We start from the raw sequence: 18,567 nt of genomic DNA, 5'->3' as shown, positions 1-18,567 counted from the left end.
ACTGATTCACACTTGACAACATGGATGAAACTTGAAAACATAATGCTAAGTGAAAGAAGCCATTTGTAAAAGACCATATATTGTATAATTCCATTTATAAGACATGTCCAGAACAGACAAGTGTACAGAGACAGAGAGTAGGTTAATAGTTGCTTAGAGCTGAGGGAGTTGGGGAGAATGGAAAGTGACCACTAATGAGTAATGGCGTTCTTGTTGGAGTGATGAAATGTTCTAAATTTGATTGTGGTGATGGTTACACAACTCTGTGAATAAACTAGAAACCATGGAATTGTATACTGCAGATAGGTTAACTATATGGTAGGTGAATTATATCTTAATAAAACATTTTTTTAAATGGATACAAGAGTCAGCTTCAAAGTGTTTCTCACTGGCCAAATTTGGGACAATTTACACATCAAAATTAATAATGTTAATTATAAAAATATAATAATTTTTTAAAATATGATTTCATTATATTTCTCAAACAAACCATAAGAAAAAAAAGGGGGAGATAAATAAAAGTTCACCTTTACAGAGTGATAAATGTAGAGGGAATGATAGATTAGATAATCACCATTTGCAAGTGTAATAACGAACCAAGTTAAGGATTACCAATGGATGCTAAAACTACTGAAAGGAAGGTTGTTGGGGAACGGGATATTCACACAGACTCCAAGTATTGCCCCACAGACTACTTGCTAATTACAAGAGAGAGTTTTGCATTTATAAAGGAGAAATCAAGCAGTTATCACAATAACCCAGTGATCAAACACCACTGGTGATGGGACTACCAGACATGTGATCCCCCAGAAGTATTCTTTCCAAAAATATTTAACCTAACTTCCTGCTTACATAAAATACAGTGGATACTGAGACAAGTTAAACAAAACCACAAGGAAATAATGATCTCAAAACTATAGGGTGCTCTACAGAACAATTGGCCTGGACTCTCTAAGCACATCAACGGCATAAAAAACGGAAACAGATGGTATTGAGAAGAACTGTTCTAAATTAAAAGACACTAAATAGACAAAACCACCAAAAACAATATGGGTACCTCAACTGGATATCGAAATAGAGAAAAAAAAAGCTACAAAATATATTTTGGGGACAGTCGGGGAGAATCAAGTTTGGGCTAACATTAGATTTTTCAGTAGTATTGTTAAATAGTGTGACAACATTGTGGTTATGTGGGAAAATGTCCTTATTCTTAAAAAATGCATGCTCAAGTAACCAGAGGTAAAATGTCTTGATATCTATAACTTATTTTTGGTTATTTAACCAAAAAAAGTATACATACAGTTATATACAGATTATCTATCTATCTATCTAGGTCTCTATCTATTGCCACATCTATGTAAAGGGGAAGGGGAGCAAATGTGGTAAAATGTTAATCAATGAATCTGTAGTTAACAGCCTCCATGATGGTATTCAATCGATCCTGCCCTTCCTTCCTGGATTCACACCCCATATTACCCCTTTCCTTGAGTGTGATGTAGATTTAGTGAGAGGATTCTAGCAAATAGCACATGGCAGAGATGACGGGATGTCACTTCTGTGAATGGGTTACAAAAAGACTGTAGCTTCTATTTTGGACATTCTCTCTCCCTGGCTCAAATAGAGCTGGCTGCAATTCTGTGAACTGGCCCATGTGATGGGGAACTGAAGGAGGCCTCAGGCCAACAGCTAGTGAGAGACTGAGACTTTCAGTCCAACAGCCTATAAGGAGCTATATCCTGCCAACAATCACGTGAGTGAACTGGGAAGAAGATCTTTTCCAAGTCCAGCCTTACAGGGGGTGAGTGTGCAACCCCATCAGAACCTTGACGGCTATCTCATGAAAGATCCTGAGCCAGAGGCACCCAATTGAATAGTGCTTGGGTTCTTGAACCACAGAAAGTGTTGCATGATAAATATTTGTTCCTTTAAGCTGCTATGTTGTGGAGTAATTTGTTTCTCAGCAATAGATAACCAGTTCACTAAGTATAGGGTAGATCCCTGTAGTCTTTCAATGTTTCTGTAGATTTGTTGTTTTCCTCATCACAGAGATGGTTTGGCCTGCACACTGTTATTAGCAACATGGGTACTGCATACTAAATCTTACCACGTGATGATGCTGCTGCAGTAAATTATTTCTCAGCTGACTCTGAATGTATGATTCAGTAGCAGAATCATTACGTGCCCAAGTTCTAGCTTCCAGGGTGTTGGGCCAGAAAGTACCTGGCTCTCTCAGCTTCCATAGTGGGAATTGTGGCCCTGCCTTCTGCTGGGACTCATATTAAGGGGCCTCCCCCTCAAATAGAGAGGGTTCTCAGATGTTGGGTGGCAAAATGAAAAATGAGAAAGAGAGAGAGAGAGAAACTGAGAGAGAAAGAAGAAGAGAAGAAGGAGGAGGGGAGAGGGAAAGGGAGAGGGAAAAGGGAAAAAAGAAGGTAGGAAGGGAGGGATGACAGAGAAAAGAGAAAACATCTTTCTTCTACTCCTCTCCAACAGTCAGGAAAGCTCGCCTGTTGTAGGAGAGAATAACATCCACAGAGTTCCGATGACTGATTAAAGTTCTTGGGAACTCAAGATGGTGGCTCGATAACTGTCTACCTTTCTTCTCCTGTCAATAACAGCCCCTCCGTCTGCGTCTCTTTAAAGCCCACAGGGAGATGATCACTGTTTAATAGAGGGTATTCTTGCCAGTCAGTGCTTTCACTCCAAGCTGTTCCAGAGGGTTTAATTGACCACTAGCTTGAATGCCCTTTGGGTGGGGCTCCCTCCAGTCTGTTCATTTGCCTCTGAGGTGGTACCAGACAAAACAACTTGTGCAAGAAAGCCTCTAAACAGGGGACTTCCATAGGCATTTTGAGGCTTCAGTGTAGAGTAGAAGAAGGAACTTCGCTCGGCCTACACACTCCTGCCTCTGACAAAAATAAGACATGTGCAGAGGAAGCTGACTTGCGGTAAAGATGAGGTTGGCTTTGGACATAGCAAAGATGTCCAGGTGGTGCTGATTTGTGGTCAGTTGGAGATACGGAGCTAAAGTTCAGAAGTTGGGCTGGAGATGAAGATGTGATAGTGGGTCATACAGATGTGATAGCTAAAGTTACAGACAGGAAGGAGATTTCTATAGGCATGAAAAAGACTGTAAAGCTGGAAAAGGCAAAGGCAGTTGTTATAATAATATGTATTCCTTCAACCATTTTCACCCAAACTTCGTATATTTGCATCTAGCATAAATAAGTGACTAGATTTTTCAAACTATTTGATGTCCAGACTGCGTCAACATCTATGTGCAGCCCACAGACTTCATGTCTAACAATCACTTTTTATGACATTGCCTGATCATTAAGCTTCCCAAGGTAGGATAATTTTTTGTGATTCTAATGTGAGGTTTCCCCTCATCTTTCCCGCTTCCTCCTCCTCTGTGTTCAATTTCCTCAGGGGAGATCTGTGGCAAGATGAAAGAAGTTATCTGAAAAACACTTCCCCTTCCTATATTTGTTTTTAAAAGTCCAACCCGGCTGAGGTGATTTCGTGTACAGGAGACAAGAAATAACTCCGAGAGAAACCTAAGCAGACATTGGTGTGTTTACCTCAGGCTAAAAGATGTCCTCAGGCTGGCCAGAGGCAGACCTCCCAAGGATGGCCAGAGGTAGAATTCCCTGTTGGTTTGAAGTTGAAAATAACTTGATTTAGATAATTTATTCTATAATGGAGGTTTTTAAAAAGTTGTAGGGAGTGATTATAGTACATCAATAATACTGCCCTGACCATCTTTGTGCATTTAGCTTTTTCTATACATACAGGATTCTTTTTTAAAGGTAGATTCACAGAAATAGAATTATTGATTGCAAGGGTATACACATTTTTAAGGCTCTTGATACATATGGCCTAGATGTCCTGTGGATGGGTTGTGCCTTTTTGGATTTGGATTTTAAAACTAGGAGCTCTCTTCAGAGGGTAGGGTGGGGGAGAGATTGGACACCTGTTAGGAGGCTATTGCAGTGGTTCATATGAGACATGAGGAAGGGCCGAAGTAATATTATGTCTGTGGGAAGAGAGAAAGGGACAATTTCCATGTCCTTTAGGAGGTGATATCAACAAACCATCTCTGAAGGTGATATCAACAAACCATCTTCGAATGTGGATGAAGGAGAGACAGCAATCAAGAACACCTTACTAATTTCCAGCTTCAAAACCTGAGAAGATGAGAATCTTATCAACAGAGAGTCAGTGTAGATTGGTGAAAAAAGCCTGTTTTGTGGATCTAGGTGACCTAGTTTAAATCCCAACTTCCCCACTAATTAGCTATGTGGCCTTGGGCAAGTTATTCAAACTACTTGAGCTCACTTGCCTAGATTCCCTCGTTTGTGAAATGGCCATCGTAACATTTGTCGGTCTCCTGGATTACTGTAAGGATTGACTGTGAAAATGCTTTTAAAGCACTTGGCCCATTCTGGCTTTGAAGAAATGAAAGAAAACCGATAATATTGGTAGAATAAAGATGTAGAGACTTGGAGAATAAAGAGCATATTTGGTTTGAGATGAATTATGTTTAAGATGTCTGCATGAGATTCCACACAGTAGACTTTATCGTGGTATACTTTTGTTTTTTTAAGAGACCTAGAGGTATGAGAAGAAGAAAGAGGAGATGGTGATGGAGCTGTCCTTGTGGGTAAAGCATAGAGGGTGGTGTGCAGTTCTCAAGTATGACCACAAGGTGGAGCCCCTTTTGTCCCAAAGAGCTTCTTAGACTGTTGACTTGGGGAGAGAGTGCAGTATTTATCTACAAAATATCCATGGAACCGCTTTTCTGTGCTGAACTCTGCCTTCCAGAAGTGCCCTGGCTGCAGCTGATGGAAGGGCAGTCGGTTTCTCTTTCCCACTACAGGGTTTTAGGTTTTGACCTGACCAGGAAGCTTTCCTTCCAGGACGGTCACTGATAAATGCGACCAGGTGCAGTCAGCTGCATACTGAGTTCCCTAAGAGCTACAAGTCCTTTTCTAATTCTGAAAGTAAACTTAGAAAATAAAGGGAACATTAAACGGACCCCAAGAGATTTCTTGGGGTGTTTTACTAAAGCTTTCCCCACCCCCAACTTTTTTTAAAAATGAGGACATTAATACTTTTGAAAAGGTTGGGAGATCTTCCCCAAAGAGAATGTTGGGGGACAGTAACCCTTTCCTAACTAGAGAAAATAAAACACTTTATTAATAGGAATTATATTGTTATCAGCATTATTAATCCAACTTTCTTTTTTAAACCGAATTTATGAGTTATAATCCAAACAGCAACTTTAGTTTTAAATACCATCATCTCATTTGGGAGGATTAGTAATTCTTCTCCTTCACGTGCATTAAACCTTGCAAGCCCCAATATTTTTCTGTTCGCTTTAAGTAAGAAGAGGCCATCGCTTTAAATCATAAAAACAATATCAATTTAGCCATTAAGATATCAATCTTAAGTAATTATAACTCCAAAGGTAATCTTAAATCTTCTTCCTGCTCCCTACAGGGACATATTATAAGATGTGGGGGTGCGGGGGAAGGAGTAATCTGTCTCCTCCTGCTCCCAGCTCATCTTACACCTCCACCTCAGCTTTCTAACTTTGCTTTTGGACCCCTCTGGATTACAGAAGGTAGGGGTGGGAGACAATCAGGTCCATTTTTACTGGACTGGCAACTATAGTAGGGTGGCTTCATGCTCAAGCCTGGAGGTATTTAAAGTCGATTTTCTCATGGGGTTCTCTTTTGAGAATCCTAACACTGCTAGTTCCACCTGAATTCCCTTGACCTGGGCATCCAGCGGTTTCTTTGCTCTCTCCACAGTCCCTAAGAATCCACTTCAGCCTTCCTTCAGCTATCGTTCCACTGCTCCTCTAGATGGCCCCATTGGTTGTCTATAACAACGCTTCTGGCTCCCTGCCCCCACTCTCCCTTTGTCTCTCCCTCCCTCCCCCTTCCCCTCCTACTATAAGGTGCGTGAGACACTCTCATTTTCCCTGCCCCGAGAGACAAGGCGTGCAGGGCCATCCCAGTGCAGCACCAACTATTTTTCATTCTCCTCCCAAAGCAGCGCATCAGCTTGCGTCCAGATTTCTTGAGTGAGTGCGAGATACTCATCCACTCTGCCTCCATAGCTGTAGGGGACACACACCCAGCTTTCCAAGTGCTCTGGCTGAAGCCCCTCTCACTCAGCCTGGGTGAAGGCAGGCGCTCCCCACTCCATCAGCTGGGGTTCAGTTAGGAGACAGAACCACATTCATTATTTTTACAGAGAAAATTTAACATAAATGATTGTTAATTAGGCATTAAAGAACTGAAATAGCCACAGAAGAACATTAAAGTATCATGGAGGTAAAAACTAAGGAAGCCACAGCCACTCTCCTAGGGCTGGAAGCACAAAGAGAAGCAGCTGGAATTATATAAGGGAAGACCGTTGCTGGAGGAGCCTGTGGAGCTGAACCTCTGACCTCTGTGGAGGGAGTGCCCTCCAGCGGGTGCTGGGTGTCCAAGGCGGAGTGATTAGCTACATCAGAGAGAAGTGAAAAACTATAAATTGATATCAACTGCTGCTACTGGAACAAACTGTTGCCGCCAAGGTGAAGAAGCATTTCTAGGGTAATGGTCAGGATTAGTTAAGTGGAGGGAAAAACTTTTTCTCCTCCAGCCTTATGATATCCTCTAGCGCCCCCTATTGGCGGAGCCTAAAAGGAGCAGCTGGCAAAAGAGTACCCAGCACCATAAAGCTCAGTACAGAGGATGGATTTAAAGCTGAGGCCATACCTTAACGACTGCCACGTCCCTTCTTTATTACTCTAAAGAAATGCTGCAGAAATTCTTCTCTCATTTCCAACCACCAGAACTCTTTGATGCCCTCAATATGGATAATTTGTCTAACAGATCTCTGCCTTCTACTTTGAAAGTCCTACAGATTAGTCTAGCTACAATTTACATTAGCATCCAAAATCTATTGTATCTTGGTGCTTCCCCTGAAACTTCTAATTTAGCATTCATTACAATAATAATAGCTAACATTTAATGGGCATTTACTATGTACCAGTCAGTGCTAAGCAATTTATATATTAATAAATCTCATTTAATATCACCAAGTTTTATGGTTATCATCAAATACTAGTATTGGGATTCATGTTCTTTTTCTCCCCCATTTTATAGATGAAAAAACAGAAGTGCATAGAGATTAAGTAACTTGCCTAAAGCCATACAACTTGTAAGTGATGGAGCCATGATTTGAACCCAAGTAATCTGGTTTCACAACCTTCATTCTTAACCACTACATTAGATTATGTTATGGACTGAATATATGCACCCCTCCCAAATTCATATGTTGGAACCCTAATTCTCAGTGTGGCTGTATTTGGTGTAAGAAATGAGTAAAGGTTAAACAAAGGCACAGACTAAAAGTAAGGTGACAATAAGCATATGAGTAACCAGGATACAAAACATCATAAGGCTTGGAATAGATAGCATTTGGGGTGTCATCCCAGGTCCCAGCCATTTATTTCTCTTTCTCTAGAGCCTGTCCCACCTGCCCTGGGGTAGGGGCCAACAGCCACTGATGGCAGAAAGAGACTCTGCTACGAGAAAAACAAACAAAGAAAGAAAGAATAACAACAAAACAGAGAAGGGGATGGAGTACATCAGAAGACATGTCTCTACTTTTGTGTCCAAAGAATTTATAATCCCAAAGTGACTTTTGTAATGTCGTAGCTCCTTTGCTTACAAGTTAATATTTATGTCATTTATATAGTGAATCTATACAGTATTTTTTTCAGTTGATTGAATAGCTTTTTAAAATGGTTTTCAAGTTACTTTATGTGTCCATTTTAATTTTTTCTGCTTTCTTGATAAGCCCTCTGCATCACGGAGACTTCTCTGTGAATCCTCATCTACAAATTAGACGGGGCTTCTGAGCATTTTGGGACACTGACACTGCTCATTCAGAGGTGTAAAGCGTTTCTCTATCTCTACGTCTTACTAGAGATGGAGAAATATATGAAATGTATCCATTGCCTCTTTCTATCACAAAAGATTATTTACTGCTTTTCAGCTGGGCAACCTTGGATAAGTTACTTAACCTTCATTTCTCATTCGTAAAATGGCAATTCTAATAGTGTTAACCTCACTGGGTTGTTCTGAGGATTAAATGGGATTATCCGTGCAAACCACTTAGCACAGTGCCTGGCACATCAGTCAACCAAGCACTCAATCACAGTTGACAGCTATCCAGGTAAAAGGAATAAAGAGTATCTCTAAATGCTGCATGGAGTGACCACTAGTATGTATTGTGAGTGAGAAAAGCAAGGTAGAGAAAGGTGTCTAGAGTATGCAACTATTTTAAATTTATAATTTATAAATTTAAAAATATAAATATAATTATAATGATATATGTTTATAATTATACATTTAAATATTTTAAATACATGTAACCTAATGATGGACAAATAACCAATAAAATAAAAAATGCTTACATATAAGAGACAGGAACACGGTTCACGGTGGAGGACAAGGATAGAAGCCAGACTTCTTTAAAAATACCTTTGTTTGTAGATTTTACTTTGGAGCCATGGAAGTAATTTACATAGTTATAAAATAACTTTCAAAAATTTAAAAGCAATCCCCTAAAATAAAAAATCAAATCAAACAAACAAACAAACCAGTTTTGGAGATAACTACCCAGAAAGGAACTCTTCTAAGTGACTGTAGAACACAGTAATTTAAGTGTTCATCCCTGGCTGGATATACCCTGAGGACAAAAAAAGAACTGCCAAGATAGAAGTATTCTGCTACATAAAATAATCATATTTTTGTTAGCAGAATTAATATTCTGAGATTGTTGTGATATGATAAAGCAATACAATATGTGACATTGTAATTCTGTCATTCCCAGAGTAATTGAGAACCAGAATTCTGAGTGTGTAAGAAAGGAGATATGGGAGTAAGATAGGAGAAGTCAAGTAAAATCCCTGTAATCCTGATATTGAATGGGTATTATCAGTATGAATTCAAAATGTATTTCTTGGCTCTGTCCATGGAAAAGACCTGTAACAATGAGCACTCCTAGCCTCTAGATTTTGGTCTCATATGTTAAACTGTACCCACAGGATATTAATTTATGGAGGTGGCTGAGTGATGACATGGAGAGGTGATGCCATAGAAAGAAGACTTATTACTTACATTTCCCAAGAGAAGGAACATGCCATGCTGTGCAGGGCTATGTGGGAAAGGTTTCATCAGGAGGCAGAAAGGGCGAGGAGAAAGCATGGCGCAGACACTTTATTGTGTTTTCTGTGGGGAAGACAAGGCAGGACAGGGTAAACAGTTTAGGGCTGCATAGTCTGAATAATGTTGGTGGGCTCTGAGCTATAAGGGTGGATTCTCATTGTCTAGTACCTGGTCCTGGGTTGATTTAGGACGAGGGAATATTGGCTGGTGTGGGAGAGTTAGATAAAGAGGGGGTATGGACTCAAAACTGGTTGGTTTGCATATGAAAGGTATGTTTACAGGTGAGTTGTTTATTATTTTAGGAAGTAGCTAGCTCTGGGAGGGGCAGTCTCATTCCAGTCAGCAAGGCTCCCCAAGAAGTCAAAACATCATAAAATTACATGATTAATATATATTAGAACACGATTTCCCACTAAAAGGAGCCAGTAGTCCTTAGAGAAATTGTTGGCTCTGGGAAATATATGAGATGAGCCTGGAGGATCTTGTCATAACAGGGAGTAAGGAAACTTTCAAAGTGAACTTGGGACTCAGGGGCCAACCTGAGGAGACTCCCACAGTATCAATAAGGATAAAAACTACAGTGGATTTAAACACATGGAATATATTTAAAGTCAACTCAATATTTTGAAAACTGGCAAACAAAGAAAAAGAATCAAGTATTTATCCTGTTTTGCTATTTGAATTGTACCACCGAATAACCAGATAGTAAATGAAGGGTGTCTTCTTTGTTTAAGTGCTATATGAGGAATGATTTTAAACTATCACCATTGGATAAGCTTTAATGTAATTACAGAATCTTAGTGTTGAAAGTTAACACCTGTTGTCGTAACAGAAGGAGAGACAACAGACATAAAGAGCCTCTGCTAGGACACACATTCCCCAGGAGACAGTCTTACAAAACCAGTGAAACTGAATCTGAAGGAGCCTCTAGTTCCAACAACCAATTTACAAGAAATTCAAAGGAGAGGAGAAAGAAACACATTAAATTGTGGTGGCTGAAAAATTGACTCTTACTGGAAATTACTGTTTGACTACCGCTATGGACACGTAGGCCTTTGATTATAGGAACATAACATTCTAAACGAGCTTTCTGCTTCTGTAACCCCACTTACGCACGTGACCTATGAGTTGACAGGTAGTGAAAGAAAGATAGCCCTTTGTGTTCAAACAGAATGAAGAATGGAGTTTCGGTCTTAAAAACCCTGCACCTCTACATTTCGTGGCTGCTTAATTTGGGGTCTGCGTACCCCCGGCAGACCCAGCTGGCTGAATAAAGAATGTGTTCCCTATAACTCACTGAGTTCTGGTGGTCCATGTGTCTTTCGGGGGCTGGCGACTACAACAAAATGATGCTACCATAGAGTTGTAATCAGCAAAACACAGTCTGCAGGAAACTCTCCAGGCCAAGTGCTCTGCTGTATTAAAAAATATATTAATGTTATCTTAAAAACTTAAATTGCAGGGGTGGGAAGTGGGGGACATATGGACTAAGAGACATATCAGTCATTTGCAGTGGGGACATGTTATAGATCCTAATTCAAATAAACCTTTAAAAGTTATAACTTTATGAAGCAGTTGGAAATTTGAACTCTGACTAGATGTTTGATTATATTAAAGAGTCACCGTTAAAGTTTTAGATACACTCATGGAATTTGGGCGATTTTTTAGAGTCCTTACTTGTTAGAGATACATACCAAAATATTTATGGACTAAATTTTAAGCTTGTCTGGGCTATGCTTTAAAACAATTCAGGAGAGGCAGGGCGGGGATAGGGGGCGAGTATAGATGGAATGGGGTTGGTCCATGGGTGATGAATGCATAAAGGTTTTTTTGCTATTCTGTTTATTTGTGTGTATATGTAAATTTTTCCATAATAAAAAAGTTTAAGAAAAAGAATATGAGGTAACAACAATGATATTTTAGCAATTATCCCCTCTCTGCCCAGCCCCACATCTCCAGTACAGCCCCTTAGTGTAAAAAGGACCAAAGACTAGCAGTCTATTGGGGCAGTCAAGATCCAGTTTTCAAATTTTTCCTTAATAGAACTTTCCAGGCATATTACAATAATAACCTATTAATTCTTATGGTAACGAGATAGTCTAGATTTAATTAATCATTCAGACAACTTAAAATGACCTCTTTAAGTTAAATGCTAATTATTTTGCTTAGACCTTTCTTAAATGTCTCATATCATTCCCTTTCATAGGAAATTGAGGTACTAACAACTTAATTTTATTATTATTTTTTTAATTTTATGACTCTGAATAATTTTTGGGAAACTTCACGGCATTATGCTGTTTGTAATTTAGCCTAGGGAGCCATTTAATTACCTGGTGTTATTAGTGTAATTCGAAGCTCTGAGATTTTTATTCTTTTATTTTATCTGGTGATCTTCCTGTTTCCTTCTTCTTGCTGCAGTCAGCAAGACGGCTCCCCATCTCCCCACCCCACCCTACCATGTCCGTAATTGTAATCTCTCTGCTATCCTTTTATACTCTTTGTCGAAACCTAACAGGGTACCCTGGACACAGTAAGCAGGCAATAACCATTTATTGAGCTGGATTAAATCCGGGAAGAATGGAAGGTTACCAGAGGCAATAAAATAATTAAACTTATTAAATCATTAACCTTAATTTTAGACACATCGCTTAGGCTGCTGGGAATTAGTTTGGGAATTCACACCTGTGTTTCAAATGGCTGAGGTTGCCAGGAGTCTGGCTGATGAATTAAACGGGGGTATGGCTCTATTATATATTAAAAGGTACATTAGCAGTCATGCATAATTGCTGCTAATTGTGCTACAGGAAGTAGCAAATTGATAAGGAGTACTATTTCTACTTCTAATATAAAGAATAGCCCTTGATTACCTTAAGTATAACCCCTATCTTCATCGCAGATACCAACGTATGAAAGTATTATCTATAAAATTCCAAGGTACTTGTTGAAATGAAAACACATTTTTATAAAATCATATGAAATATTTTGACTAAACAAATAATTAGGTAAATTATGTAGAAGGAAAAAACAACCTATAATCTTCATTTAGTTGATATTTCCACACTAAAACATTTGAACTTTAACTAAGACACATTTTAAGTGAATCTTTAGTAGGCACTTAATTATTTCTCACTAAATATAGTTTGCTCAGACACAAAAGCTTGGAGTCATCCTAGATTCCTTTTGGCATCCAGTCTCAGTCATCTCATCTCATGGCACTCAATTTCTTTGTGAACTCTGCTGATTACCTCTGAATTACCTTCAAAATCCATCCAGAATCCAGCCATCTCAGTACCTTTATTGCTACACCCAATCCAAGTCACCACATTCCCTTTCCCGAGCTTTGCTTTAGTTTCTTATCTGGTCTCCCACTTTCCCCACTGTCTTTCTCTACCCATTATCTCGGGCGATTATTTGTAAGAAGAGTGTCTTATCACATCTCCTGCCTGCTCAGTACCCTCCGGTGGGACCCATGACACCCTGGTCCTCATCATGGCCTATTTGTCTGTACAACCTGGCCCCTGCCCGCCTCTTGGAACTCATTTCCTCCACTCTCCCCGCCTCAGCCACTCTGCTCAAATCACAAAGGCTTTTTTGCTGCTCTTTAAACACACAATAAATATTTGTTGGATGAACGAAATATAATAATTGATGAATGAATTAATAAATTCTATAACAATTATAATCAATACCAACTAGTACAAGTTGCCCAGCCCATGGATATGCTGTTTTACCCATTTAGTCTAAAGTGGTGGTTTCCAGACTTTACCAGGAATCAGAATCAATTGGAGAGCTGGTCCCATATCCAGAATTTCTGATTCAGTCGGTCTGGGGCGGCCCTAAAAATGTGCATTTCTAATAAGTTCCTAGGAGATGCTGCTGATGCTAGTCCAGACACATACTTTGGCTTAAATATTTCAGCCTGGAAGGCCAATTGACCATTCTGAGCAGAAATTTGGCAAATATTGTCCTGGTGTTCCTATCTGCTCTTTGGGTGAAAAAGATTAATTACAGAAATGCATGGGGAAAAAATGCTGGACCTCATTTTTGGACATTTAGCCACAGGGTGGCCCCCTAGTTCCAGTAATGACTCCATTGACCCCCCTCCCCCTCCCCCCAATTAAAAGTTTTTATTATTTGGAGAGATTCTACATATTTCTCTTTTTAAAAGGGGGGGAATTGAGCTATAGGATCAGTAGTTTGCTGTTCACAAAAGACTGTCATGGGTCATGTGTGTGGCTTCCTCAGCAACCTAAGAGTGTGCTCTGTTAGAAGTCACTACTATGGAAATGACAGGGGAAAGGAGGTTCATAAGTGTGAGCAGAAATATCAGAAGATGAAAGGAGATTTTGTTGTGGGCAAAAAAGGATACCCAGGAAAAATGTTCATTTCAGTGCCCACCGTGGCATCCTGCACACAAGAGACAGTGCATAGTGTGATCAGCCATTCACACTCCTTCTCACCCTTCCAAACTCCTCGTTACTGTGGTGAAGAGAAGGCAGCCTCTCCTTCAGCTGCCAGCTGCCTTTCCCCATCGTCCTTACCTCGCTCCCAGCCAGACAAGGGGGCCTGGACCCAGGCCCACCAGGAGTGGGGAAAAGAAGGATGATCGAGGGCCTGGGTGCGCCTCCGTCCTGGGCATGGCGTTGGTCTCTGAGAAGGAGCTGCACTGGCAGCTGATGGGCTGAGAGCGTGAGCGCTTAGAAACTGGGGTGGAGTGGGGGCAACACGAGGGGACTCGATGTACAGCCCTTCCCTCTTCTCCCCTGTGCACCTGTTGCTCCTCTTTCTTTGTCGAATGAAACCCAACTTTATACTTTAAAGGAGTCTGGAAAATGCATCCAAGTGAGAATGTGCAAAAGTTAAACATAGCCTTCGATGTTACAAAGGGGTTTCCGCTCCCAGAAAGGTAAACAAGACTGTAAAATTTCTTATGACACTTTGTCCATTAGACATATTCTTTAATAATACAGCTTTAGCAGTTTAAATGTGTTCTTTACATGTGAATAGGCAGCTGACCTTTCTTTGAATTACACTAATAGGGGTTATACTGCTTTGGGTCAATCTTCTATCTTCGTTTGAGGGTTTTTTTTGTTTTGTTTTGTTTTGTTTTGTTTACTTTGAGCAGAAAGAGATTTATTAAGGAGAATAGAGAGTTCACAAAATCTTTGGGATACCTAAACAGAGAAACTTTATTTAATTTTACCCATTTGAAAGGTAGAACTTAACATTGAAGGGAACTATCAAAATGTGGTGGTATCCAGAAGATTGGGGGCAGCCATAAATGAGAGTTTAATTACAAACTCTTTACTTTGACTAACTTTAATGTAGAACAGGAGTTTGTTATTTTTGTTTGTTTGTTTGTTTTTACTTTCTTATTGAGATAATTCACATACCATAAATATCTTTTTGTTTGTTTATGTTTTTGTGTATTTATTTTTTAAAGTTTAATTAGTTTCAATTATACAGTACATTAGTTAGACATCTATATAGTTAGTAAAATGATCCACCCAATTGCTCCCTCTCTCCTCTGACCCTCCACCTAGCCAATGTATTAGTTAATTGCATTCCTTGTGCTGTGCTCCCATCCCTGTGACCATGCTTCAGCTACTAATTTGTACTTCTTTAACCTTTCACCCCATTCTCCCAGCCCCTCAAGCCCCCCTCCCCTCTGTCCATCATCAAATTGCCCACTATATTTGTGAGTCTGTTTTTGATTAGTTTGTTCTTTTTATTCCTTAAATTCCGCATATAAGTGAAATCATATAGTATTTATCTTTCTCTGTGTGACTTAAATACTTCTAGGTCCATCAAAGCAATATCTTTTTCCATCCCCTTCCTTTTCATATGTAGGGGTCTTGTTTTCTTATTCTTTCAGCCTCTCTATCTCTTGGTAGGAGCATTTAATTCTTCTCCGTTTAAGGTACTTATTGATAGGAATGTAGTTATTACCATCCTTTATTCCTGTTTTTGATACATGTTTTTTCTTCTTAAAGAAGTCCCTCCAACATTTCCTATAATTCTGGTTTGGTGGTGATAAATTCTTTTAGTTTATTTTTGTTTGGGAAGCACTTTATCTGTCCTTCAATTCTAAATGATAGCTTTGCTGGATAAAATAGTCTTGGTTGTACATCCTGGGTCTTCATCCTGTCGAATATTTTTTGCCAAGCCCTTCTGTCCTGCACAGTCTCTCTTGATAAATCAGGTACCAGTCATATGAGTGTTCCCTTATATGTAATTATTTGTTTTCCTCTAGCTGCTTTTAAAATTCTTTCTTTGTATTTAAACTTTGGCATTTTAATTATGGTGTGTCTTGGTGTGGGCCTCTTTGGATCCCTGACTTTTGGGATTCTCTGAGCTTCCTGGAACTTTATGTCCATTTCCTTCACCAGGTTAGGGAAGTTTTCCATCATTATTTCTTCAAAGGGCTATTCAACATCTTGATTTTCTTCAGTTATGCTGATCACACAGATATTTGGACCCTTAATAATGCCCCATGTGCTCCTTAAATTATTTTTATAGTTTTAGCATCTCATCTCTTGCCATTCTGATTGTGTGTTTTTGGCTTTCCCATCCTCGAGATAAGGTATTTGATCCTTTTCTTTATACACGTTGTTTATTCCTTTGTTTATTCCATTTAATATACTTCTCATCTCAGATAATGTGTTCTTCATTTCAGACTGGTTCCCTTTTATAATTTCCATTTTCATTTTTATGTTTTTTTTATGAAGTTCTCACTGAATTTACACTTCCCAAAAGTTCATCGAGCATCTTTATAATCAGTGTTTTGAACTCTGGATAGAGGATATCATGTAAGTTTTAATATGATAGAAAACTCTGCTCTGCCCCACTTACCCCATTTACATGGGATGGGCCATCCCCAGTGCTGGACATGCTTAATACACAATTGCCATCAGATGGAGACATTCTCAAGACAAAGAGCCACTGGCCTGAAGGGGAGGGTCTTGAAGGACAGTGAGGAGAAGGGGTTTAGCTACCATGGTCAGTTTCACTCTGCCAGCGTCACCTAGACACGAGTGACACAAGTCTGGCCAGCTCATCTTGGGCCACTTGCTAGAGGGTAGGCAATTCGCGGAGTTACAGACTCCAGACTGCCATTTCACTCCCTGGTCCCCAGCAGTTTCCAATAGCAAAGTCCCATACACGCAGGTGGTGACCAGCATGGGCCCTAGGCAGGGGCAAGATGAGACAGCCAACCAGGGAGGCTGGTGCCGGGAGCAGAGGGCAGAATGGCAGGCCCAGGGCTGCATGACTTGCCTGGAACCCTGGTATTTTTGCCTTCAGGGGCCCTTCATTAAAACATATAAAAGATTATATTTTATAACTATGTTAGTATAAAGACAAATATAATCCAGCTGGATTATAGTCTTTTCTTCTGATTTAAAAAACAATGTTTTTGTGGGCCCTAGGCCCTGTGTGTACATGTCTAATGGGGAAGTTGGCCCTGACAAGGGTGGAAGGAGGCCACCCAAGTTTGGTCTCCGCGGCTCACAATGCAAGTCTGCTGGCACTGTGCCTGAGGGCCCTACAAAAATAAGCAGGGAGCCGGATGTGGCCTGGGGGCCATGGTTGGCTGACACCTGCTCTGGATGACCAAGATGCAATTAGCCGAATTTCAAACAAGCCATAGGGCACCTAAGAAAAGAAATGGTCACCCAAAGTGACTGGTAACCACTACAGAGTTAGATCTCCTGCCAGGGCTTGTTCTCTACTCTCTATCCCTTTTTTTTTCCTCCTATTTTTTTCTTTCTATTGACTTATGAAAAAGTACATAAAACATGTGTACAATTTAATGAGTTATCACAAAGCAAACTCCAGATCTGGAACATTGCCAGCACTTTTAGAGGCCCCTCTTATCCCCTTCCTAAATGCTGCCCCCTCTCTCCACCAGGGGAATGCTAAACTGACTTCTAACTGTGTAGACCAGTTTGTTAGTATAAATGGAATAATTCCACATACGGTACTGCACTTTTTTGGTGCCCGGCCTCTTTCAGTCCTGGCCATCATTGCTCTTCTGTTTCTGGAAGGACTAAATGTAGTGAATCACCACTCACAAGATCCTGAGACACCCTTTTGTCATGAGATTGGTCCTCTTAGGAGGTGAGGAGGGCCTGTTAGCCATCTCACCACCCAGCACAGGGTGCTCTGTGGCCTAGGGAGATGAAAGGTACACTGATGTTGCAAAGTGCCTAGCAACAAACAAACTCAGATGTCTCGTGACGAGCTTGCTGGTAATCAGGAAAATCAACGTGAGCAGTGCAGTTAGGGAGGTTCCTTTTGACCTCAACCCTATGACACTCGTTAGCTTCTACCTGTTAAAAAGAAAAAAAAATTTTTTTTATAAGGTAGATATGTTTGAGTGTGAGTCAAGTCTTTTAACTGCAATTTACACTCCGGAGTTCAGGGCCGCCATGTATGACCGTGAAGGCTGTGTGCTGCACAATTCCAGGGAGCTTCATCGGCACAGAATACAGCATGGACGGCGCTGCATGTGGAACTGCGCAGAGCAGTTAGCAGAACAGGTCGCCTGGATCCAGACCGCACTTTGACTTAGCGTGGGGTCTAGCTATATAGACCTTCATCAGTTATACGTGTTTAGGGAAGAGGGTCTTCAAATTATTTAAGTCTTCTGGTTAACCTATTAACCAGAATTTTTTTTTTTTTTTCTCAAGAGGCTAAAATAATTAAGTCTGTATTGGGTGATTAAGAAGGTTTACAGGATCTCCTTTGGGGGCGTGTGGGGACAATTGCTATAGTGGGAAGGTGAGCGCTGATGACATTTTGATCATCAATTCTCTTTATCTGTGATGTATCTGTAAAAGGAAACATCTATATCTGCACATAGGAAATCTCTACAATAGGCAAACCCATAGAGCTAGAAAGCAGATTAGTGGTTGCCAGAGGTCCTCGGTTTCTCTTTGGGGTGATAAAAATCTTCTGGAATTAGACTGTGGTGAGGGCTGCACAATGCTGTGACTATACTGAAAACCACTGAATTGTATACTTTAAAAGGGTAAGTTTTGATGTGTGCATTACATCTTAATAAAGCTGTCATTAAAAAAGAAGGAAAGAAATGCTGAATATTTACTGATCTCAGGACACCCTTGAAATTCTTTTCAAAGAAGGGACACTTCTAAACTTAATGCATGATTTTTCTTTTCTCCTGAAGGCAGAGCCTGGGGACAGTTGTGCCCTAGGACCTGAGGCAAGTTCACAAGTTCCACCACCCTTAGAATCCCAAGGCTATCGTTTCGGTCTCACGTCTTGTTCCAAATAATCCTAAATCTGCTAAAAATCCAGCCCAACACTGATATAT

Source organism: Rousettus aegyptiacus, unplaced genomic scaffold, assembly GCF_014176215.1.
Source record: "Rousettus aegyptiacus isolate mRouAeg1 unplaced genomic scaffold, mRouAeg1.p scaffold_m13_p_7, whole genome shotgun sequence".
Lineage (NCBI taxonomy): Eukaryota > Metazoa > Chordata > Mammalia > Chiroptera > Pteropodidae > Rousettus > Rousettus aegyptiacus.
Note: the sequence above shows the minus strand (reverse complement) of the source record.